Here is a 26,793-nt window from a genome sequence, read left to right as displayed (position 1 = left end):
TTCCTTTATCTGACCCAATTTCCCCCTCTCCGGCTTCTTCTCTGGCTGTGGCCCCCACATTCTCTTTCTCTCAGGGGGACCAGAACACCTTCAGTCTGTGCTAGTGTGTCTGGAAGGCCTGTTTCCCACTTACCTGTCTGGCACACATCTCAGCCTGAGGGTCACCAGTCTCAGGAAAGACCTTCCTGTGCCACACCTTCTGCCTCTGTGAGGCCAGGCGCACACACACACACACACACACACACACACACACACACACCACCCCCCCCATGACTTGTCTGGCCTCCCCAGCCAGACTGATACCCTCTTGAGGGAGTGATGATGTCTCACGCGCTTGTCTGTGGTGCTGTTTAGCATGTGGTGGGGACTCCAGCAGTATCTGTGGCTGCGTGCCCAGAGAAGGTGACAGATCCCTAGATGCCAGCCGCTCTGGGCAGCACAGAGTGGGGTGAGCGCTTGGTGCTCCCGCTAGAGGGCACTGTCGCCGTGTGCTTCGCTGGGAGCCCCGCAGAGGCTGGCTCCTCCTTACATAGCTTCCCAAGGCAAGTTCCCCGGCAGCCATGGGGGCTCTGCCACCCTTACCAGCCTCCCGTCACTCCTGGTAGATGCATACTTTGTATTTCTCACCACCCTTCCTTTACCCCATGCCCCCTTGGATGGATACCACAACCCTAAACTGTCGCGGACTCACACCTCTCCTTCCCTCCTTTAGTGATAGCCAGTAACATCTGGACTCACTCAGGCTAAAACCCTAATTGTAGCAAGTTTGAGGGTGTCGGCCTCCTATTGACATGGTGGCATCATAATTGCTTTCAGTGCCTTTGAGTCACGTGGAATGTGCCCTGGTGTGGGCATGGTTTGGTGGGAGGGGTGGGGACGCCCGCAGAGCCCCTCCAGTCACACAGAGGGTAGTGGGTCTGTGAATGCTCAGTCCCTTCTGACCTGCTAAGGTGCACACGCATCAACTTACCACCCCCAGCTCACCTCCCTGCGGAGAGCAGCACCCACCTCTGAACGCTGGTGTCCAGCTTTGAACTGGGCAATACTTGCAATTGTAGAGAATGTTGAAAAAGCAGTGCATTCTTTAGCTTCGTTCGTGGAGTTTCTTCTGCACAGAAGTTCCACAGCACTCTGTTGTGAAATCGCACTTGAATTACTGTGTTCAGTCAAGGGCATGTCCTTTTGAAGACAATGGGAATTATCCAAGGACAGTATCCAGTATTAAAAGGAGGTAATCAGAATGGTTGTGGCATTTGGGGTCCGATGAAGCACCGGGGGCTGTGGGGACAGCAGAAGAAAAGACAAAGGGAACATGTGACAGCTTCCTGTCCTGTGCCTGCTTCTATTTCCACCACTGTGTGATAGAGGAATAGAACATATCAGTGCTTTCAAAATCAAGGAAGCTTCTGGGCCTTCTTTTGAAGTACAGAATCTGGGGAGTGGGGTTAAAGGAGAAAATAGCAGAAGGTAAAAGAGCCAAAGAGGTTAAGATTATTCCTGAGAGTTGTACAGTCAGAGGGCAGGTGGGGCTGGGAGGAGGGGTTGAGCAAGAGGCTGGAGTCCACTGGCAGGCTTGTTGGGAATGGTTAAAACGGAGAGTTTTAAGGGTTTCTGCACAGAGTAGGAGATCAAAACAGCGTTATGTAGAAAGTGGATTGTGAGACCTTGTTTGTAGTTGATGATTCGATGGCTTTTTGATGATCTCTGAGAAATTCCTGCCTCTTTTTGAATCACATCTTTACCTCTTCTTGGTCTTGAGACTGTTTCTCTGGAATGAAATGTTACTGCAACAGGAGCAAAGGAAACTCCAGAATCATATGGAAGATGTGAGGAAGCAGTTTCTGATAATCAGTCCAGAACAAGCTAGGCTCCCACAGGACGTGGTGCGACCACTGAATCTGGGTAAGCAGCACTCCAGGCTGGGGAGACGTTATGCTCTGGAAGGAGGGTTGCAATAGCTTCTAGGAAATGAAAATAATATGAAAGTGACAGATTGCTGGGCAAGTGTCAGGGGCCCACCCTCTCACCTGTCCTCCCATGGTCTGATGTTCGGTTATGAGAAGCTGGGCATGACAAGGTGATGGGCCTCCAAACTATGCTGGGCAGTTCTCTCCTGGCATCTAACTTGGCTCTGAGGGACACCAGTTCCAAAAGACTGTCGAAGGAGCATCCCACATTATTGTGCATACGATTAGAAGAGTTAAATAAAATTGTAGGCGATCAGCTCTACCGATGTCTGCTGCAGGCATTCTATGTCTGGGGACAGTCCTAGGAGCTAGGGGATGAGTGGCACTGAGACACAGTCCTTGTTCTCTCTTTTTAAAACCTTTCCGTTCTTTAAAAATGTTTTAGTATCAAGGTATAGTTCATATGCAATGGAACATTAGTTTCAGGTGCACAAAATAGTGATTTGACAATTCTGTACATTATGTAATGCTCACCATGGTAAGTGTAGTCACCATCTGTCACCATACACAGTTATTACAGTCTTCTTGACTATATTCCCTATGCTGTGCTTTTCATCTCTATGATGTCTTTTTTTTGCAATTGGGAGTTTGAACTTCTTAATCCCCTTCACCTGTTTCATCCACTCCGCCTCCCCTCTGGTCACTTAGTTTGTTCTCTGTAATTATAAGTCCATTTCTGTTGTTTTTTTTTTTTTTGTATTTCCCTATAAGTAAAATCATATGATATTTGTCTTCTTCAGACTTATTTTACTTAGTAGAATATATCAGGTCCATCCATGTTGTTGCACATGGCGAGAGCTTGCTCTTTTTTATGGGTGTGTAGTATTCCATTGTGTGTTGATGTATGGATATATCATATCTTCTTTATCCACTCATCTATCAATGGACACTTGGTTGCCTCTGTACCTTGTCTATTGTAAATAATGCTATATGAACATAAGGGTGCATATGTTTTTCAAATTAATGTTTTTGCTTTCTTTAGGTAAGCATTCAGTAGTAGAATTTCTGGATCATATGGTAATTCTAGATTTAAATTTTTGAGGAAAATCCATACTGTCTTCCACAGTGGCTGCCCCCATTCATATTCTCACCAACAGCACAAAGTTTCTCTCCATATCCTCACCGATGCTAGTTATTTCTTAGCTTTTTGATACCATCCATTCTGGCTGGCATGGCACAGCATCTCACTGTGGTTTTGATTTGCATTTTCTCAGAGCCCTTGTTTTTGAAAAGTTCCTCTTCTGTGGGGAGAGTCATGTAAGCCAGTAGTTATATCCAGTGTCCCAGGTGTGGGTAGAAGTATAAGGAGCTTTGCTGAGGAGATCATTTTGCTTTTTCTTTCTAAACTTTAAAATTTATTTTTGGGAGAGAGAGTATGCGTGGTGGGAAGAGGGACAGAGGGAGAGGGAAAGAGAATTCTCAAGCGGACTCCTGGCTGGATAGAGCCTGACCTGGGGTTTGATCTCACAACCCTAAGACCATGACCTGAGCTGAAAGCAAGAGTTGGCCGCTTAACTGACTGAGCCACCCAGCACCCCTGCTGTGGCCATTCTTGAGAAAGCTTTAAAGAGTGAACAGGGGTTTACCAAGTGAGCAAGGGTGGGGAAAGGGCATTTCAGACAGCTGAAGCCCTGTGGGCAAGGAGCAGATAGGTGAGGCCGCATCATGTATTAGGAGCACTGGGGCTGTCAGTGCTGGAACATCTAGTTATAATGTTTGTGTTGTGAGACTATGGAGATAGAAGCGTCTTTCTCTTCGATGCTGAGGAGTTTTAGCTTTATCCTACAGGGGCTTTGGATCCCAGAAGCACTTTAATCCCATCACTGTTTGGTGGACAAATGGAGGATAGGTTAGAAGGATGTGATTGCTTGTGCACGGATGTACAGGGTCTGGATGACATCAGTCAGACGGCTTCACAACCTGCTTCTACACCATGCTTCCAGCCTCAACTTATTTCACCTCTCAGAAAAAAAAAAAAAAATTATTCTGCTTAATGCTCTCATCTGACAGAGAAGGAAACTGAGGATCAGAGTGGGACATTCCCTTACCCAAAGTCACACAGTTAGGAAATGGCAGATCCTTTGGTTTCTTGGCTCTCAATCCAGTGCTCTCTTCATGATGTCATTCTGCCTTCTGAGAAGCTCCAGTATGCACAGGGCAAAGTTGGCGCTCCGGAAAATGGGAGGATAAGCTTTGGCAGTGTAAACACAGCTATCTTTCCTCCCCAGGGAGGACCCAGCATGAGGTGTGCCCAGGGGCACCTCTGGGCACTATTTAAAAAGCTCCTGATTCTCTTCTTCCTAAAAAAACCCCCTACTCCTTCTTTAAGGTCTGGGGTAAATGTCATCTCTCACCTGAAGCAGTACCTCAATAACCCCTCTGAGCAGGGCCAACCACGTTACCTCTGTTTGCACAGCACCCAGTGTGATGGGTGTATAAGAGTTTATAAGCCTCTTGCCCCATGAGTCTTGAAGTTTCTTGAAGGAAGGCATCATTTCCATCAGGTTCCCGATTGTAGCCCCAGTGCCTAGCATGGTGCCTGGCAAGGAGTAGATGTCTGGAAAATATCTGTTGAATGACTAAACTGATGAAGGTATGAATCAGGAATCTGACCGTGAATCCTTCCTTCCTCTCCTTCTTCCTCTCCTCCCCGATCCCTTCACCTTCCCCTCCCCCTTCCCCTTCCCCCCCGCCCTCTCCTTCTCCTTCTTCTCTAAAGCAAAGTGAAGGTGGTGACTCTGGGTTCATTTTTCCTTTGTAATTCTTCTGTCATATGTTAGCCCCAGGAAATTAATTTCCCTTGGACACTAACACTTTCAGCCTGGAAGTTGGTTTTTTGTTTTCAGCTGCTAAGGGCTGACGCTGGCTTTGGCAGTTTATTTATTTATTTATTTTTAAACAAGAGTTTGTTTTGTTTTGTTTTAGATTATTTATTTATTTATTTGACAGGCAGAGATCACAAGTAGGCAGAGAGGCAGGAAGGTGGTGGGGGAGGCAGACTCCCGGCTGAACAGAGAGTCCAGCGCGGGGCTCGATCCCAGGACCCTGAGATCATGACCTGAGTTGAAGGTAGAGGCTTTAACCCACTGAGCTACCCAGGCGCCCCTGGTTTTTACAGTTAAGATTTGTGTTGGGTCTTTAGGTAAGAGAAATTCTCTTGCCTTTTTAAAAATTATTATTAAATTTCATCCTTTTCCCTCCCAAATTCCATGCTTGTTTAATCTTGTTTAAACAGATTCATCTTAAGGGAGCCAAAAATGGAACCACTTTGGGGAGGGGGCTGGGGGCCAGCACTCTGGCCCAGCCAGCTTTTCTCTCTTCAGGAAGAGCCTTTCCCATTTGTGCTCTCCTGCCAACTGATTAACCCCTTGTGATGAGTGCCAGGCTGTGCATCTCCAAGGGCTTAGTTTTTTGTTTCAGGCAGAACCATTTACATTTTTTTGCATGTGATTAAAGGTCCAGGAGTGCCAGACTACTGGGTCTGGTCCAGACAAAGCTGTGAGAGGGTGACCCTGGGGCCTGGGTGGACCCCTTGTGAGAGAGCTCTGGGCCATCTTTTGAGGAAACGGCAGGGTTTGGCCTGGACAGGATAGGTTTGGTTGTAGGTGTGCAGACACTTTCTCTCGCTGGGGCTTCTCCTGTACTTGAGCTTCATGTCCCTGGGGCTCTCTGGGGGCTGTTCCTGGCTGTCAGGAGCTGGTGGCTCTGGGCGGGAGCTCACAAACCAGCGTTGAAGCTAAGTGGTGTGAAGCACTTCCCAGAGCTCAGCGAGGTCTGAGGGCAGAGCAGCTGCCGCATAACAGCCCTCTGGCTGCAGGGAAGGGAAAGGAGTGGCATTTGTGGATCACCTTGCAAGTGTGAGGAACTGGGCTAGAGATATTTAAAATGCACATTCATTCATCCAGATAGTAACAGTCACTGACATTTACTGAGTGCCTGCCTTGCACCGGGCACACTAACACATGGTCACATTTAGTCCTCAGAATGTTCCCCCATCAATTGCCTACTCTTTATTGTGCTGCTATGGAAACTGAGGCTAGAGCGATCAGGTCAGTAGAAGAACTTGCCTAGGGAGGGAACATGACCAGGCTCAAAATCCCTTCCACAGTTCTTGTTATGGAGTCTATCTGGTTTTTTTTTTTCCCTCCCCAAATGACATAAAATATGATCTCTTGAGTTCCTTCAAATGATCAAGGAGTGATGTCCCCCAGCAAACATGATCATATTAAACCACAAACACTAGCGGCCCAGGCCACAAGAGAGCAAACTGCTGAAGGATGCGAGTGTTTGTTTCTGAGCTTCTCATTAATAATGTCTATTCATTCATTTATTTTGTCTTATACTAGCTGCAGCTAATAGGCAAGTGGTAACAGGCACCAAGGGTGGAACAAAGGTTTATGGGAGAAATGCCTGCAACTGAGAAAAGTCTTTCTGTGCTCACATTTTTTTAGTGCACTGGGAAAGCTGCAAATGTTTGATATGAACAGTGCAGACACGCTTCCGGAAGCCTGGATTCTGAGCCACGCTGAGCATGGATGGTGGACACAGGTGGGTGCAGGGAGAACTCCTCCCAAAGGATGGATCTGTTCTTTTGGACTCTGAAAGATTTTACTGGCAGAAAATTCACTTTCCAGGTCCCTTTTGTTTAGGTTACTATCAAAATGATTTGAAATGCTCAAGTGCACTGATGCACCCGTGAACTTGGCCTGAGTGCACTAGACTAGGTACAGAGGTGGGGAAGGTACTATTTGCCTGGAATTTTAGAAACAGTTGGGGATAATGCTGGAATTGGGCCACTGCCCTCCAGAAATCACCTAGCTGATTATCCTCTTCTTGGAAGGTTCTCCAACAGGCACAGATGCACAGACCATCATCTTCCCCAGCTGGCAGACATCCTCCCCAAGAGAGAAGAGGAGCACTCCAGTTCATCTTTCTGTCCTCATTCCTTGCTGTGACCTGAAGGTTGTGAGTACCACCAGTCCCCACAGCATTCAGAGGGATCAGAACTGTCTCTGCTTTTGCTGCATGCACTATTATTTATGCACGAGGGCAGCTCTGTGAACCAAACTTCACATGGACCTCAGGCCAAGCCCTTCCTTTGGAAGGTATGAGGTGGGGGCACGAGTGGGTTGGGTGAGGAAAGAATACCAGGGCTGCACCAAGGCCAATGCACTTCTCCAGCTCACCTCTGTTGTCAGTCTCTGCACAGGGACTGGGCTCCAGATGATAAGACCTTAATGAAATGATTGGGCTGCACTCTGCGCTTGTAAAAAGAACAAATGTTGAACAACAACAACAATGGTAGTAATATGATTTTGGCTTGGGGCTGAGGCTTCAGAATTTCAAAGATGGAGCCCATATGGAATGCATTCGTAGTTCTGTATAATGCCCTATAAACTGATTGGGTTCAGATGAGAAGCATTTGTCAGCAGAGTTCCCATTACTGGGTGTGGTGGGGTCTGGCCTGGGCTCTTACTGGAGGGGCTGCTTTAGGAGACAAGACGCTATTGTTAGCTGCTGTGGTGGGAAATGTTCTGTGGGGAAACCTCCTTATCTTCACATAAGTGCCAAGCCAAGGAATGGTTGAGATGGCTTCAATTGCTCATTTCACACTGGTACTCAGCAGGTGTGATGGATCGACCGGAAATTGCTAAGCACACAGAAGAATGACTCCTTAAGTCGTATTCTTTGAGAATTTCAGATTTCAAGTACTTCCTCATAAGACTCAGTAATATGACGTTTTGGGGAAGGTTTTGCAGGTTTGGGTAATCGAGGAGACATTGAGTTCCAACATACTGATGGTTGTTGGTAGTAAACTGTGGTGCTGTTGGGGTTCAGTGTACAAAGCCCCTGACTTTCCAGTATTTGAGCCAAGAACCCCTTCCATGATAAGATAAACCATGCTATGTCTACATTTGTGTTCTGGAAAAGAGGAAGCTGAAGGTTTTCCCAGAGGGCTGTGTCCCTGAAGCTTCCTGCTCCTCTGTGGTTTGGCATCCCCACTTGGGTGGCCTTAGTGGTCTGCTGTTTTCATCCAATTTCCTTGCTTCTATTTTGATCATCAGTGCCACCAGCCATGGCTGCATGTTCTAGAGGAAATTTTACAAATATTTAAAATGAGATTGAGTTAGAGGTTTATCAAACAGAGTTATTTGCCACATTTAGGGAGTAGCTTTAACATATGCAGAGTATTTACAAAGCCAAAATCTATTTTAATCAGGTTTCTCCTTTGTGACATAAATCCATTTTTAAAATTTTGTTTTATAAAACTCATTCTTTGCTGGAACTTATCAGGGATACAGGTAGATATGAGAGCTTCAAGGAGCCTGGAGGGAAAGGGTGTTGGGAGCAGGGGTTGAGAAAGGGCACAACAGTGGAAGGATGGGCAACTAAAGGAGGAGAGATGGGTACATAGGTGGTGTGGCGACCGTCAGCATCATCAGAAAATACTTACCATGAAGTGCCCATGTAGACCACTAATAGAACCATTGGGATGACGGACATGCACAAATCTAGGAAAAGAGACAGGGAAGCTAGTGGATCTCATTAAAACCAGGAGGCCTTCCTGAAGGAGACAGGTCATTTGGAATGCTGGGTAGAAAGAACACTGGCTGGGTTAACGGGCAAGGGTTGGCCTTGCTTCTGGGGTAGACTGCATGGTTAGTAGTCTTGTCCTATTCACTTTGTCTATTTTTGCTATCTTTGTCAGTCCTTGATCTAATTCAAATATTTCAAAGCAGTTGGAGATTGTTAGCAGAGAGTTGGGCTAACTTCTAGAAAGGCAAGCTCTGCTTCCACTATTTAAACCATCTTCTCTCTAGACTCTGGTCTTGACTCCTGCCTGAGTCCCACTTGTGCATTTCACCCTGTTTGTGGGACTTCTCCAAATGCATGCTCAGTTGGTACCTTACATTTGAAATGTGTAAAATATGATTTATCATTCCTCTCTTTTTCTTCTCTCCTGAATCCAATTTTACTCTGAAATGAATGCCACATTTTTTCCTTTGATTTTTATTCCTATCATGACCACCACATCTTTTAGGACCGAATTATGTCATGACCGGTGTAGTAGCATGGTTATATGTCCCATTCCTGTCCTCCACATTTTCTCTTCTTCCATGTGCTGATGCTATAATGGCTTCCTATATACAGTCTGGTTTAATAAATATTGACTGAGAGCTTAATATGTGCACAAGGCCTGGCACTTAGAGACCCTGAATAAATGTGACCTGAATCACACCAGTACTAATTTTAAGATGCATGCAATCTCTTTCAAGAACACAAGAACAAAGTCATAGGACAGAAATAATTGAAAAAAGAAGAGGAACATATTTGCATAAGAAAAGAGGATGAAAAAGTCTCTGGGCACCGAGTTGGCAGACTATATACTGAAGGAAGACCCAGGAGTTGCTCCTAGTCGTTGAGAGACTTGCAACTGAGTGCAAAACTGTACCTCCTAGTTTTAGGACCTTGAGCAAGTCATTAGCTATCTCTGGGCTCGTGCTTTCTCATTTTCAGCGTGATAATTAAAAACCAGATAATCAGCCAAGGTCCCCTCCAGGGGACAATTCCTTGATTATTTTGTTGACTTGTGGTCATTTTCCAGTTCTGCCCAAAAGCTTAGGAATGGGGTCACAATTGGTGATTTAGTTCTGAAGTAAGTAATTCAGTACTGTATTTGTAAATAGAACTCCTAGAGACCACAACCGGTCTGCCAATTTCTGTTGAGCCAACAGACAGTCGTCTCAGGAGTGACATCCTCCTGGAGGACTTTAATCTATCTATATTACCGTTCTTCCTGGCTGGGAATACTCCTGTTGTTCATAACTGTCTACCAAGACAGGTGTGTCTGGAAGTTCCTCAACCTGGTGTCGGGCTTAGCCACCAAGCCCTCCGCTTCCCCACTCCCCACTACTGTAAGAGTTCACTTTACTCTTTATTCTCAAAGCACAAAGTTCCACCGCAGTCCTTGCTTATAATGGTCTGAGTAGTGCTTCGAAAGGCCCAGACACTACACCAAGCGGGACCCTCACATAAAGCCTGGGGCTTTGTGGATAGTCAAGTTCTCCCACCTGTGCACAATCCAAAGAGGCTGTTCTCACCCTTGACACAGGCTTCTGAAAATCTGGCTCCAGAATATATATTAACTCAAATGTCAGGGGAGAACTTACGAGATGAAAACAGCTCCAACTTTGAATATTACCAGCATTTATTTTTTTTTAATTGTCTAATGTCAACTACAGGGCCTATGGCCTAATTTCCCTGGCTTACTAAATGTCAAAATATTAGTTCTGAAAGCATCACTATGGGCCTGGGAATGAGCTCAGGAAAAATACATCATCCATCTTTTAATTCTTCCCAAAGCTGGGAAGGTTTATAATAAATTTGGTCAGCCTGACAAGTCTAAAAAAAATTAATTTGGGTCCAAGGATAAGATTAATAAAAGGAAATAGTCCGCCATGTTCGTTCTTTGCTCTTCCAGCCAAGCTAATTGGCTCTCAGCAGCCTCTCTCCCCAGGCAACTTTGTATTCCTTCGTCTCTATCAGGGCTTGACTCTACTCTGTAATGACCTTCACCCTCTCTCCATAGAATTGTGTCATTGGAATCATCCCAAACTCATTCCTTCTAAAAGTTTTCCATTATCAAGACATCCAATTGGAGGATCACACGGTTGTGTAATCCTGAGCAAGACTCTTAACTCCTATGCCTCATTATGTTTTTAATCCTTGAGAGGAGAGGCTAGAATATTAAAGACATGTCTACCCTCAAGGCTATGGCTCAAGATATGGAAACCTGTATGCATTTAACTTTTTTTGTAAGAACTTGACTGCAAATGCCGATATAAGAAGAACCAGAAGGAGACACGAGGTTCTGTTTGAATAGAAATAATACATAGAACATTTTATCCCTCTTTGCAAAGATTATTTTCATCCTCTTCAGATTAATGTTATTCCCATCCTTCCTTGCCATTTACTATTCTGGGGACAAGGTCATTTTTGATTTTTCTTGCTCCTGTAGGCTCCCTCCCAAGGGGTCATTGTAGTCATCATCGACTGACCATCATGAACATTATCATAACTTGAATCCCATTATTAGATGGAATCATATGAAGTTGACTTTTTTTTAATATGTCAGAAAATAGTCTAATATTGGCAATTATGTGTGGTCACCCTCATACAAAAGACTTTCCAGAAGTTGTTCCCTCAGTGTTAAAACTCTTGTCATCCTCCCCCACCCCCATCATAATTCTCTGATCAACTGACAAATTTCTGCTCCTCATTCAAGCCTTTGCTTAGGTTTGAACCTTATCTGTGCACTTAGTCTGAGGACTTGGATTCTCCCAGTCCTCCATGTGTGTAGTGAAGGTCCCACTGCTCCATGAGGTCAGGGTGCCAAGTAGGAAAGAGAAGGCACATTCAAGTGGGGAAAAAAAGAGCTTAAGGAGGGGACTATTTTTAAGATGAGGTCAGAATGAAGGGAAACCAGGAGTGATGGTAAAGCCAGGGGGGCTAGTGACAAAGAGGAGCACTTGTGCCCTCCCAGGCCTGAAGAAGAAAGAGGAGGCTGGGGGATTCTCTAACCTAGTGAGAACCACAGCAGAACTCAGGAGAGGCCCACATTTGGGAGATATGGCCTTCAGTAGAGACAGACAGCCACTTCCAACATGTAGGACTACAGGAGGAAGCCAGGGAATAAATACCTGGTCTTTTTTATTCTTCCCTTGTAACCATCTCTGCTTCTGCCTCCCATTTACCAAACATCATCTGAAGCCAGAAAGCAAGGAGGATGTTGTCTTTACAGATCAGCTTTCCATGGTGAAGGGGGGTCTGCCAAGGTCAGAGATGCTTCTGTGTCAGGAACAGCCTGGAGGAGAGTTGATGACCCTACTGCCAACTTTTGTTCTTCATCAAATTTCCATTTGCTTCTTGAAGAAGAAGGAAAGTCTGGCAGAATCAGACAACTGATCCTTTGTCAAAGAGGAAGAAGCCTGAAGAATGTTTTCAGAGTGGTGATTTATATCCATTATTTTTTTCAAAGTTAGACAATATTTCAAACATAAAACCACACAATAATGCAATAGATACCTAATATATCCACCACCAGATTTAAGCAATCATTACTATTTTCCCATATTTGTTTAAGATACTTAGTTACGGAAACAAAGTATTAGAAATTCAGCTATAGCCTGCTTCCCCAAATCCCAGTACCTTCCCATCTCACAAATAACCACTTTCTTGTCCTCTCTCTGTAATTTTGTTACACCCTCATAAGCCACATGCATTGTCTTGAATGCTTCAATGTATATAAAGGGCATCCTACTACAACTTGTCTTTTTCCTCCACTATTTATTTTTGAGATTTATCTCAAAAATGTTAATAAATTAGATCTAGTTCATTCATTGTAACAACTGCTCATTGCATAACTACTCTTTTATTTATTTACCTGGGCCTACACTGATGGATATTGAGATTCTTCCAGGTTTTTTTCTTCTCTTCTTTTCCGCTACACATATGCTATGTTAAATACCTTTGTACCCATGTACTGTGCAAAAACACCTCTGAGATGTGTATTTAGAAGTAGAATTGGTGGGTCACTGGAAATGTGCATCTTCGACTTCACTAGCAGTGCTAAGTTACCCTCCAGACTGGTTGCATCCGTTTACAAAGTTGTGGGACAGACAGCAGTGGTGTATGCGGATGCCTGTGGGTCCTCACTTAGTCTGAGCCTGGTAAAACGATGAAGGAATCTGCTTCTGGGTCCCTCCCATCATCTGGAACCTGGTCGCAAATAGGGAGGGAGAGGAAGGTCAGCATTTGCCTGTGACAGCTTGTAATTTTCCGTGCAGGGTTCTTTGGGAGAAGAAAGTCTATGTATATGCTCAGGGGTGGGGAGTGCTGAGAGAATAGTAGAAACTATTTTCTGAGTCCTTGCTACATAATAGGCACTTAATTAATTTTAACTTTTTTATTAAGAGCTGTAACACATACAGAAATATATGTACATATACACAATATAGATACTGTATATACATTTTAATAAAAAAACAAATGTACTCCGGAAATTATAAGAAAACAAATACCTGTGTAACTCCCACCAGGTAAGAAAAAGAACACTGTTAGCACGTCTTTTGTGCCCACTCATCTGTCTGCACACTAGAAATTTCCTCAAAGTTAACAACTGACTTCTAATGCTGTAAGTTTAGTTTTGCCTGTTTTGAAGGTTATCTAGTAGAACTGTGTCCTAATTTTTCTTTTGTGCCTGGTTTCTGTTCTCATTCATGTTGTTAAATGTTAACCTTGGGTTAGTAAGTTTCATTGCTGTATAATGTTAGAGTGTACACATACACCATAATTTACTTATACATATTTATTGTTGATAGACATTTATGTTACTTTTAGTTTGGGCTATTACAAAGAAAGTAATGTTACTATGAACATTCTTGATTGTGACTCTTGGGTATATGTATAGGTTATAGGGTTATTAGTGTCTTTATCTTACTACGTAATGTCAAATGATTTTCCAGAGTGGTTATACCAATTTATGCAACCGCCAGCAGTGAGAAATTATGTTGCTCCAAATTCTTACCAACACTAATTATTTTTACTTACTCAAATATTAGCCATGCTGGTGGAAAGACAAAGCTAGCAATCTCATTGTGGTTTTATTTTGTGTTTTCTGGATGACTGATAAAGCTGAACAACTTTTCCTATTTACTGGACGTTTGGGTATTATCCTTTGTAGAGTGCCTGTTCAGATCTCTTCCCCATTTTTCTATTAGGCTGTATACCTTTTTTTTTTTTTTTAACACATAGGAATTCTTAATATATATATTTTTTTCTGAATGCAAACCCTTTGTCAATTACATAAATTGCTGATACCTTGTTTTATTTTGTGACTTGCCTTTGTAGCTCTTAACTGTGTCTTTTGGTGAGCAGATGTTCTTAATTTTAGCTCCTATTTTTATCAATCATTTTCTTTATGACTGGTGCATTTTTAAACTTCTGCTTTAGAAATCTATCTTTCCTCACAGTCATTAAAATATTCTGCAAATTAATGTCTAGAATCTTTGTCTTTCACATTTAAAACTATATTCTTCTTAGAATTGATTTTTGTATAGGATACAAGGTGAGTTTAGTGTATTTTTTCCATATGGATATCCAATTAGTTCAGTGCCATTTATGAAAAAATCATACTTTTCCCAATTATCTGCAGTATCGCCTTTGTCACAAATCAAGTGTTTTTATAGGTGCAAATTTCTGAAGTAACTATTTTATTCCATTGGTCTGTTTGTTTATTCCTGCACTAAGGCCTGCACTCTCTTGATTTTTGTGGTTTTAGAATAAGTGTGAAAAGTTTAGAATAGGTTTCTTCCTTCTTTGTCAAGAGTGTCTTGACTCTCCTTGGCCTTTGAGTTACCATACATACTTTAGAATTAGCTCATTAAGTCCCATCCAAAAAAAAAAAAAAAAAAAAAAAAAAAAGCCTTTAAATTTAAAACAAACCTTTTAGAATTTCTTTAAAAAGAATAAAAAGGAATAAGAGAGTTTTATTCAAGTCCAAGTTAGGACAGCTGCCCAGGTTTCCATTATGTTCTATGGCTTCAAGAAAGCATCTCCTGCCTGAGAATTCAAAAATAAGAGAAGAAAAAAAAAATCTGTCTGGACCTTCTTAATTATCAATTGTCCAGAACAACTGTCCCCAAACTTAGCATATTAAAAAAAATAAACAAGCACTCTTTCTGAGGGTCAGAAATCCAGGAATAACAGTTGAGTAATTATGGCTCGGGGTCCATCATGAGTTGTAGTCAGCTCTTGGCCAAGGCTGCAGTCATCCAAAGGTTCTACTGGGGCCAGATGATTTCCCAAGGTCACTCATGTGGCCGTTGGCTGGAAGCTTCAGTTTCTTACCACATAGGCCTCTCTATAAAATTGTGTATGACATGGCAGCTGGATTTCCCCTGGATGGTCTGAAAGAGTAAGAGGGAGTGCCCAGGACAGAAATTGCTGTATAACCTCATCTCAGAAGTGATATTCTATCACTTCTGCCATATGCTATTGGTCATACAGACAAATCTTTGTGCAATGTGCAAGGGGGACTACATGGGATGAGAGGACCAGGAAGTGTAAAATCATACATGGCCATCTTGGGATCTGGCCACTAGAGCCTGTTCTTTGGTCCTGATAATTCATCTGCCCTACCCATGCAGAATATACTCACCCCCTCCCAAGGCCCACCAAAGTTTCATCCCATTATAGCATCAGCCCCAAGTTCAGGACCTCATCTTCTAAAGCAGATCCAAGTTCTCAGGGGTTGTTCCCTTAAGTACAGCTTCGTGGCTATAATTCCTCTCAATTTGTAGACTGATGAACAAAGGAAATAAATAATCTACACATACAACATACCATGTTGGCACAGCAGAGGACAGTCAATATAGACACTCTTGTTTGAAAAGGGGGAAACCGAGGCACAAAGGACTCACTGGTTCATAGCGATTCTGAAATCCAGCCAGACAAAAGTTGTAAATTCCTTGACCTGGACTCGGCACTACTCCTGCTTGGAAATGAATTTCCATAGTTCTTGATTCGATTCTCTGGGGTCTTAGTCCTCCTTTGGAATCATCCTTCTCTTTTCATGAAAGTTACCATGCATTTGCAGCCGAGTGGTTTTCTCAGCCTGTTTCTTGCTTGTAGGAGTTTGGAGGTTCAGAAGCCTCTTTATTTAATACTGTTTCTGTCACTTTCAGTTCAAGCTGGCAGTATTTCTGGCCATAAAATTCTCTCAAACTTTGTAGTCCTCCTGTGAATCTCACTGAGGTTTGCTCCATTTCACAAACTCATACCCACAAATCTCTTTGAGGTAAATCCTCTCTACTTTGGGCTTCTGCTAAGATGGATGAAGGACAAAGCCCTTAAGCTTCTTAGGACCCATATTATTTGATTTATAGGTGCCGTGAGGCAAATGTTTAAACTCTTTAGAGGGCCTTTTGTCTGCTTGAAAGTACCCTGAAGACCCATCTTTTAACAGAGGTCTTAACAAAGGATTTTACAGATATACTCTTGGCTTTACCTCTAGAACACTGTTTCCTGAGAATGTCTTGGATTTGATCTTTGCGTGGGAGCAGTTTCCTAAGTTTAGTATTGTTTGCCTTTTGGGAAGCCTCAGAATCTTCAGAATTAGCACATCCCATCTTCTTTTGGTTTAATAGTCCTTCTTTTAGCTTATCTGTCTCCTCTCACATTTTAATATAAGCAGTCACAAGAAGCTGGTGGCATCTTCAGCACTAGGACTGGAAAACTTAGTTAAATAAACTAGTATACGAGGTACTTTTTTTTTTTTTTTTTTTTTTTTTTACCTTTCATATTATTGCAGGAGAGAGTGCTGCTGCACTTTCTGCCAGGTATAACAAAGATCCCCCCTTTTCAGGTTTCCAACAAGATTTTCCTCATTTTCCTTTAAGACCCCACCAACTACCTCCTTAAAGTCTATTTTGACAGTCTATTCAAGATAATTCAGGCTTTCATTAGTGCTCTTCTTAAAGTTCTTACAACCATTCCAGCTCTGTCCATTGACTGGCCCACACAACCCTTACACTTTATGTTTTTATTATGGTAGCTCTTCATTTCCAGGTACCAAAATTTGCACCAGTTAAAACACTAGAAGGTGTATATTTTTAGGTCTTCTTGGGGGCAGTCGAATACACCAAAGGATAGTAATAAAGAAGTGCCTTGGCATGTACTGTTTCTTTCAGTGGAATGGTCATCTAGCTTCATCTTGAGTCCCTGATTAGCTGGAGTTGGGCCTGCAAAAGTCTAGAGACCTAAGAATGAGTTAACAATGAACACGTATGGAAGGATCTAGATCAGTGGTAAACGTTTAAGAAAATAAACACACACATGAAAAAAATCAAGACTGGTCTCATTTTACAGGTGAGAAAGCCAAGATTAAGAAGGGTAAAGAGAATTGCCTAAGGTCACATGGCCAATTAGGTGGAGAAGAAACTAAATCCAGTTCTTTTAACTCTTTATGCAGTATACATTCCAGGTACCAGATGGCCTTAGATTTCCATTATTCCATGGCTACAAGAAAGCATCTGCTACCTGAGAATTCTTAGAAGCAGTGTGTGAGAAGGAAACAAAGGGAAGAATCTTAGGATTTTCTGTTGGAAAATTCATTGTTTTTTTATGCTCTGCAGTAGTCCAGCTAACTCATTAGTAGTTGGAGAACTACTGCTACCCATGGGTACCTTTTCCTTGGGATTCTGAAGATATGAGGACTTCATTGTGACAGATTCAAAGATCAAGGAGTGGACGATTATCTCTGGCTCCTTCTCTCATCTTTGCCTTTATTTCATGAGTAATGAAGTGGGGATCTTTGAATACAATTTTCATTTACTTAGTTACTTTTTTCTTTGGCAACAAAGTTTTCAGCACATGTTAAAAAAACCTAGATTTTTAATAATTTAGTACACCTGTTTCTATGAGTAGTGATAAGTGAAAGTCAGCCAATGAACTCTTCTGAGGTCCTGATGCATATTTCCAACTGTCTACTGGAGTTCAGGACCCTGATTCACAGATGCCTCCATCTCAATGTGTTCTTAAGTCATTGCCTTTTTATCTCAACTTGCTTAGCCTCCAATATTAAAAAAAAACAACAACAACAAAAAACAAAACAACAACAACAACAATGACAACAACAAAACCTTAAGAACCTTACTAGTCACACAACATGGAAACTTCGGATTTTTCCATTTTCTTCAGACCAAATTCTTTAGAATCTTCCCTAGAAGATATTTCTTTCTTTCTTTCTTTTTATTCTCTGTGTATTTTATTTCCAAAAGGTGGTATCATATAATACCATATATTTCTGCAAGTGTTTTTTCCCTTAACCATATCATGGACACTTAAAAGAAAGCAAATAATAGAGCTCTTCATGTTCTTGAACAGCAGCATAATATTCAGTGTTGTTCAACATCACTAGCCATGGGGGAAATACAAATCAAAACCAGTGAGATACCACAATACACCAGTTAGAGTGGCAAAAATTAACAAGACAGGAAACCAACAAATGTTGGTGAGGGTGCGGAGAAAGGGGAACCCTCTTAAACTGTTGGTGGGAATGCAAGGTAGTGCAGCTACCCTGGAAAACAGAAAATATTGCTTAAATATGCCCTTTTCTTTACATCCCCACTGTTACCCTACTTTAAGTCACCTGTGGATGGCATTTATTGCATGCCTACACAATGCCAGGCATTGTGTTCTCAGCTGGGATACAATGGGGAACTGGAGGTTATCTGTATGTGGGAACTGGAGGAGACAAAAAGAAAGAATGACAGTAAATGTGATATATTCTACATATATCTTTTCTACATATATCCTAGGTCTCACAATAGATCTTGACCTTTCTCTATCTTTCTTCCCCTCCTGACCCTTTGTGTTCATTTTCTTCAGTGCTATCAGAATGACCTTCCTAATGTAACAATTTGATCTTGATCATTATTATCTTTATCTCTTTGTTGTCTAAAAAATGAAGACCCATAGTCCTTAGTCTATTGTTTCTTCACAGGCTGGCCTAAACCTGCTTATCTTCCTCTCTATTCCTTTGTTTTCTAGCTTTGAACCCCATGCTGTAGCCATCGTAGACTACTAGTGCATCTCCAAATACTGTTCAGGTAGTCTCACATTTTTGTGTCTTCCCCTTCTCCCCATTTCTCTTGCCTTGAATGCCCTTCAAATCCCATTCATCACCTGCCGAGCTCTGACTCATCTTCAAACTCTTACTCACTGTTTAAGACTCACCTTCCTCCACTTCCCTACCCGGAGGCAGAATTAATTATGAACACCTTTTCACATGCCACTATTATAGAATTTATTTCATTGCATTGTAATTAATTCATAGCTTAGATACAGCGTTCCCTCCTAGCACCTAGCACAGTGCTAAATATGTATTTGTTGAATGATTGAAAAAAAGGATAAAATATTTAAAATATACAGTGTACCATTGTAAAGGGCATTTTTTTTTTTTTTACTGGTAATATATTGTGAAAAAGTAAGCAAAGTCCCCAAGTGCCTCGCCAGGGTAATCAAAATTCCTGCATTTGGAAATCAAAAAAAGTTTCCATGTCTGTTTTTCATCTTCTCTCTTTCATGTAAAGTTTGGGGATGTGAGTTGGGACATCTATTGGGTTATCCCGAGTTTCCAAGATGTAAGATGGGATTAAATGACCTCAGGGTTTCCATCAGAGAAGTGAGTGGTGGTGAGAGAGAGCATTCCTCAGGGATGCTGGAGGTCAGGAGAAAGTCCCACTTTCGCTTCATCCATGTGACGGAAGTTCTTTCGCAATCTGCCTCATGGTTCTGGTGGTGAGGTGTGTGTAGATGTGTGTGTGGCAATACTTGGAGATAGTTTAAAACCTTAGACATGAAATGACCCAGACGTGATTCACCACTCATTGTCAGTGCATCTTCCCCAACAGCTTTATGAGTAAGTGGCAAGATATCTGGGCCCAAGTGCTTTTTTCCTACCAAACCCTGCACTGAGAATGCAAACAGGATGCTTCAGAAGGGAATCTGCCCCACATCCAATTGGATAAAGATTTCTCATACATTTGGGAAAAAATCACTCGGAAAATTTTCAGCCCTTATTGCAGATGAATCCCCAGAATTTCATTTTGTGAATGCCCAATATTTCAAAACATTTCCCACAGGGAATCCTACCAATGGATAGAAAGTCTCCAGAAGGTGACAGATAAGGGCAGAGATTCTTTCCTTCTTTTTTTGAAGCTAAATTTCCAAAAATGAAACCACATGATTCCTAGACCTGGTTGAGGTTTGCATGTTTTCAGGCTCTCAGAATGTTGGAGCTGGAAGGGACTTTGAGGGAACATCTGGTTCGGCCCCCTCACTGTACAAATGGCATCAGGGAGGTGAATGGCTTTTTAAGGTCACATAGCTTGTTGGGGTGGAGCTGGGACAAGGATCAAGTCTCTAAGCCCTTAGCCTAGAGATCTTTCCTCCATACCAAGTTAACTACAGGCAAGTTCCTCTGTGAGATGCATGGGGATGTTGTAAAAAAATAGATGTAGGACTTGAAACATTTTGAATATGGACATAGCACATTGATCCCCTGAGACCTGAACCTTGCTCTAGGCCAGATCTCAGAGGCAGGCCTCCGTGCAAGAACCTGGCACTATCAGCCCTCATCCTGGACCTGCTCTTGGGGAGCCATACATGTTGATGATGGATTAATACTTAACTTAGATTTGGGGGACAAGTTAATTCAGTGAACTTAGCTGGTATCTGCTCTTCCTGTTATGACCAGGAATCTCTAGCCCACCCTCAGCCTTCACCCCCTCAGGCATGTCTCCTGCCCTCCTCTCTTTCTATCCAGTTTAGCCCCACTCCCACCCAGGATACCTTTGCTTCCCTGCTCTGGGACTCTTCCACTGAGCTCAGGAGAATCCTCGTCCTGTTGAAGACAACTCCTCCCTCACCTTTCCTTAAAGCCCTCTTTCTGCTTATAAGAGCAGAAGCTGGCTTTTTCCCCCGATACTATTCTGGCAACTTTCTCCAACATAGACCTTCCTCCTCCCACTTGCAGTGGCTCACAGAGTGAGGAGAGTGTGCTCTCGCCTTTTCCTCCAAATTATGCTCCTTAGTCATCCTCTGGCCCTCACCATCCTTTTGCTAGTGTTGAAAACATTCTTACGGACTTACCAAAGCTTCCTTAAGGAGTCTATTTCTTCCAAATTCTTTCTTCTCCCTTTAAACCCGGAATGATTGTTCCACTTCCTCAGGCTTTGTACACGGCTCCACATCTTCCCTTTGGAGTTGACTAAAGCTTTTCCTCCTTCGTCTCTCAAAATGTCTATGTGTCTTTTCCTATGGTGTTTTTCTTTCTTGCTATTTTGGAGCAAGAAGTCAAGACTTGAAGACCAGCTTCCCCGGGGTTGCCGGATTCCTGCACTGCCTGTTCTAGGACGTCGAGACCCACATCTCTGAATTGCATGGTGTTTGTTTCACTGGATGCAGTCCTTCCTCCCCACCTGCATGACCATCATCTCAGTTATTTCACAAATGCGATTTCTTGGGTCCTTTTCCAATGGGTGCTGTCCAGTTAGTGCTGCATCCCCAGTGCCAAAATAAAAATCTTTGGGTCTGGTGCCCAGAACCTGTATTTTGACAGACTCCAAGATCATGCTTAAGGACAAAGAAATTTTGAAACTAGAATCTTGTGCAGGCATCCCTTATCAAAGATACCCATCCCGTGTTAGGTCCCTATCACAATGTAGCAAATTATCCTAAATTTAGTGGCTTAACCCAACATTTCTTATCTCACAGTTTTCTGTAGGTCAGGACTTGAGATGTGGCTTAGCTGAGCCCTTTGCTTCGGGGTCTCTCGTAGGCTGCAGAGCATTGGCTGGGCTGCTGTCCTCATCAAGGTTCAGCCAGGGAAGGCTCTGCTTCCAAGGGCATTCGCGTGTTGTTAGCAGCACTTAGTTCCTCATGGACTGTCGGCCTCGGGACCTTAGTTCCTCACTGGCTGTTGGCTGGAGGTCATTCTTGGTTCCTTGCCATGGAGGCCTTTCTATAGGTGGTTCATAACATGGCAGCTTGCTTCATCAGAGTGAGCAACCTGAGAAAAGCCAGGGAAGACAGAGTGGAAGCAAGACAAAAATCACTGCCTTTCATAGCCTAATCTCAGACATAACCTCCCAACATTTGACCTGCATTCTGATTGCTAGAAGCAAATTACTAGTCCAGCCTGTTTACACAGGGATAGAATTGAACAAGAGTGTGAGTTTCAGGAGGAGGGATTTAGGGAAACGCTTTATTTTAATTTTTTTAAAGATTTTTATTTTTATTAATTTGACAGAGAGAGAGAGAGAGAGAGAGAGAGAGAGAGAGGAGCACAAAGCAGAGAGAGTGGAAGAGGGAGAAGCAGGTTCCTTACTGGTAGGGAGCCAGATCCCAGGACCCTGAAATCATGACCTGAGGCGAAGGCAGTTGCTTAACCAACTGAGCCATCCCGGCACCTCTTGAGGAACCTTTTAAAAGCTGCCTGCCATACATCCCAACCCCTAAATCCTTCCCTCAAACCTGTGGTTACCCATTTAGGATGTCAATCTATTTTTCACCTTTTATTGCCCACTCAGCTTCTCAAGAGAAGGATCCAAATTGGTGGCCCCAGTTTTTGGCCCCATATTCACTCTTTAGCCTATTCCACAGTGGTTTCTGTTCTTGCCTCTCCACACCATCTGGTTTTGTCAAAGGTCGTAAGCGAACTCTTGATAGCCAAGCCCTTTTCTCTTCCTCCTCTGTCAGAGCCTCTCTCTCTAGCATCTGATTTCCTCTTCTTTCTTAAGATGCTCTCTTTCCTAACTTCCATGATGTTCTACTTTCCTGGGTCCTCGAGCTTCTTTGCATGCTTCTTCTCTGTTTATTCCTCTACTGTCCCCCTTCCCCCAAGTCTGATCAATTATTACAGTGTCCTGGACACAATATTTTGTACCTGATAGCACATATTATTTGAGAGAGACTGAAAAAGTTTTGGGGCCAGCTGAAGATTCATCTGGAGACAGAGAAATGACCAGTTCACCAAGCCTGTCTGGAGGGACAGCACAAGAAAAATGAAAGTTGCTTTAGTTTGGGGTGGCTCAGTCGGCTAAACAGCTGACTTGGTTTCAGCTCAGGTCATGATCTCAGGGCCGTGAGATAGAGCCCCGCCTCGGCTCCCCACTCAGTGCAGAATCTGCTTGAGATTCTCCCTCTCCACTGCTCCTCCCCTCAACTCTCTCTCTCTCTCTCTAAAATAAAATAAAAAAATAAAAATTAAAAAAAAAATGATGCTATCACCTTTCACAGTTGTAAGGACCCTAAGAAGACACAGTGACTAAACACACTGTGGTATCCTAGCTGGGATCCTGGCACGGAAGAAAGACCTTCAGAAAAAACTAAGCAAATCTAAATAAAGAAGGGACTTTTGTTAACAACAATTGATACTGCTTCATTAATAATGACAAAGATACCACACTAATGTAAGATGCTAAAATGAGGGATTTGGATGGGGGATAGATGCAAGGTCTGTGCTCTCTTCACAATTTTTCCATAAATCTAAAAATATTATAGATTTTTATTTATTTATTTGACAGACAGAGATCACAAGTAGGCAGAGAGGCAGGCAAAGAGATAGAGGGGAGGAAGCAGGCTCCCTGCTGAGCAGAGAGTCCGATGCGGGGCTCGATCCCAGGACCCCGAGATCATGACCTGAGCCTAAGGCAGAGGCTTTAACCCACTGAGTCACCCAGGCGCCCTCATAAATCTAAAAATATTATAAAATAAAGTGTTTATTTTTTTAATTTTTAAAAAAGATTTTATTTATTTGAGAGAGTGAGCTCATGAGTAGGGGGAAGGGTCAGAGGAAGGAACACACTCCCTGCTAAGTGGGGATTCCACATGGGGCTCCATCCCAGAACCCCGAGATCAAGACCCAAGCCCAAGTCATGAGCTAGCAGTTCATCCAACTGAGCTGTCCAGGTGCCCCAAATGTTTATTTTTAAAAATGCACCCCATCAAGCTCTACTCGTCCCACTGAAAGGTCACACTAGTACGTCCATTTACATTCATGTCTTATGCCTCTATAAGATTCTATCCTCAGGATTGTGCTCACCTTTTCTACCTCTTTAGAACGAAGCCCAGGGCCCTGCACATGCTGCGTAGTAGTTGACTGAATGAGTGAGAGTGAGGGATTGTGAAAGACCTCAGTGAACTCTCGGACAGGCTGTTCTGGGAGGACCTAATTAGCCCAGTTGGAGCCCCGGGGAACGGGAATGTTTCACTGGCCTTTGTCTTCAGTTCACTTAGTTCAACCAAACCTCTGAAGTGGCGTGTCCCTACTTTCTTCTTCAAATTACATGTTCCGGCTCTGTTTTTATCTCTGTCACTTCCTCCTCTTTCTTCTCTTTTTCTCTATTGTCGGTTCTTCTACTGCGGTGCCCTTCCCACTCACGCTGACCCAAACATTGGTTGTTCTTCCTAATGTGTTGTGGTCTAGCGGGAAGTTTCTTGAGTGTCAGTGATGGGCCGGGGCTGAAGGACTGGGAGAACAAAGACATTCGGTCCTGGCTGGGTGCCACCCAGGTAACCACAGATCCTGGACCGAAAGCTCGGTGCTGCTTCCCACGGCGTTCATCAAAACTGACTTGTTTTGACTAGCATTAAACAATTAGACTTAATTTTCAAATTTCGTCATTTGGGGACAACTGTTTTGGTTTCCATTACCTTCGGTTTTAGTGTTTGCTCTTGGATAGAGTGACCAAATACAGAGCAAAGTCTCCTTTAACAGTCACTCACAGAGCTCTCAGCTCTACATCGTAACAAGCATTTGCAAACTTAAAAACATTTGCCGCCTCCTCCTCTTCCTCCCTCTCCTCCTTCATCTCTAGATATATGGCTGGCTTATTCCCAGACTTGGATTTCCCGGGGTCTTGCAAAGTGTCCTCTTTCTGTTCTTTCTTCGTGCTTCAAAAACAACATGCCATCCTCTGTGAAGGAAGCCAGTGCTATTGGCTGGTCCTCAGAAAGGACAGATGGGAGTCAGCTGATTTCTATTGGTTTTAATCAGCTGTTCCAGGTTTAAGCCGGGGATGTGACATGAGAATAAATGCAGTTAATGAGACCACAAAATTTTGGCCTCAGCAGCACAATTTTCTGATCCTCTGACCCGACTGGTTATAGATTACAATTAAAAATGCCTTGTAATTTTACAGTGTTTCATGCTCTTCACGGAAGTTTATTTTATCTGTTCTCGTACTCTTAAGATGTGGTTCTTTCAAGAGCCCTGGTTCTCAGGTTTTCAGACCAGCCTGGTCCTGGGTGGGGGGAGGTGTGTCTTGAGGGGACGGGGATGTGGAAGGGACTAAGCTTGAGGTGAATTCCCCTGGACTGTGCTTCAGAGTGGTGAAGGCTTAGTAAGCCCAGGAGGGAATTTATGGCCCTGTGTGGAGGCAGGGACTGCGTCTGTCCCCTTAATGCTCTATGCTCTGGGCCTAGAATAGTACATGGCATAAGATGGGCACCCAGGGAAAGTTGGCCCGACATCTCTTTCCCTTGGGAGAGAAAAGAGAAGAAAGCTGAAATGGGCAAAAGGGTGATTCACTCCCATCATCTGTACCCCAAAATAGAGATTTCAATCAACAGTCTTGGAGAGGTTGTGCTTCTCAAATTGTCCCTATTTGTAAGCGAGGGATGAGCTTAGCTCTATTCCCATTCCCTTCTTGTCTGACAGAGAGGATGAGTTGTTGATTCGGGACATACAGCCATATTTACTAGTGGGTAGGACTTTAAGGACAACGGGCTGGTGTGCTTACCCACCCACACAGGTTTGTGGGAGCTCATCTCGTTGGTCTTCTAAAGCAGACCAGAAGGTGGTAAGACCTTTCCGCCACTAAACTGGGACAGTGTGTCAGCCCCACTCATTAGGAGCTGTGCAGTGGAGTTTCAGGCCCAAACCTAGTCAGATGTTTAGATCGTGATATGTTGATCTTATATTTGCTAGTTTCCCTGAGGCTCCCGTTTCTCTTAGGAACACACAGGGAGGACGGCTGGCTGAGCCAGCTGCTGGACTTAAAGAAGAGCTCCTACTCCCCCAGATCCACCTGTAGATTTTACTGTCTCTTCTACTGGTCCCTTGTTTTACCGCCATCTGCAGGCTTATCTGCAGTGGCTCTTGGAAATAAGTGTCGCATGAGTTTCCTGTGATTGCTGTAACAACTTGCCACCAGGCCGGTGGATTAAAACAGCAGAATTGTCTTCTCTCACAGTTCTGGAAGCCAAACCTTGAAAACCAAGCCAGCAGGGTGGCCTCCGTCCCAAGGCTCCCTCCTTGCCTGCGCCAGATTCCAGCAGCTGCGGCGTTCGAGGCTCACACCTGCCGGGCTCCAGCCTCTGCTTCTGTGTTCAGATGGCGTCTGCCTCTTGTGTGTGTCAGGGCTGCCTCTGACTCCCTCTCACAAGGATACATGCGGTGGCTACTTGGGGCGCATCCAGATAATCCACGGTGACATTGCCATCTCAAGGTCCCTAACTTAGGCACATCTGCAGAGATGCTTTTTCCAAACGAGGTAACACTGTAGGTTCCAGAGATGAGGATCTGCCATCGCTAGGGCCACCATTCGTCTCACTCTAAGCAGACTCCAGAATCCTGCTTTTATCTCTTTGTTCCCCTCTCCTTTCTCCTTTGAAAAAGGGACTGATGGGGCGCCTGGTGGCACAGTCATTAAGGGGCTGCTTTCGGCTCAGGTCATGATCCTGGGGTCCTGGGATGGAGCCCCGGCGTCCAGCTCCCTGCTCCGCAGGAAGCCTGCTTCTCCCTCTCCCTCTGCCGCTCCCCCATGCTCTGTCTCTCTCTCTCTGTCAAATAAATAAATAAATAAATAAAAAGACTAATAGGTCCACAACAGAATTTCTTCGGTCAGATTAAGCCCCAGGTCTTGTTCTTGGTTATGGTTCTGGAAGGGACAAATGGCATCTTATTTCTTCTAGTTACTGTAACTTACCCCAAATTGTAATAAAAAAGAAACACGGGACTTTCAGGCTGGTTCTACATGACACCAACATCTGGATGAAAAGCAAAACAAATGAGAAAACCCTAAGCTAATGAACCAGTTGCTTGTTTCTGAGCATCTAGAGATTGGGTCCTTGTATTTGGGGGTGCAGGCAGCACAATGAGGCAGTCTCGAGAAGAGGGGGAGGGTCACAGGGAGCCTGCTGGCAGGGAGGCAGGATGTCGGGTGAGGGGGTCTAGAGTTGATGGTGCACTCTTAGAGGT

General features: G+C 43.6%; 1 long non-coding RNA gene across 1 annotated transcript in view; it reads left to right on the top strand.

Moving 5' to 3' along the window:
- Positions 1–6,431: 6,431 nt before the first annotated feature.
- Positions 6,432–26,793, top strand: part of LOC309841689 — a 34,922-nt gene continuing 14,560 nt past the window's right edge. Inside the window, exons 1-2 of the long non-coding RNA XR_014299250.1 lie at positions 6,432–6,515; positions 6,808–6,932. This is a non-coding gene — a long non-coding RNA (uncharacterized lncRNA). The remainder of the gene's footprint in view (positions 6,516–6,807; positions 6,933–26,793) is intronic.

This window comes from Mustela nivalis (genome assembly GCF_964662115.1).
Source record: "Mustela nivalis genome assembly, chromosome: 10".
NCBI classification, from domain to species: Eukaryota; Metazoa; Chordata; class Mammalia; order Carnivora; family Mustelidae; genus Mustela; species Mustela nivalis.
Note: the sequence above shows the minus strand (reverse complement) of the source record. Positions and strands in the feature narration are given on the sequence as shown.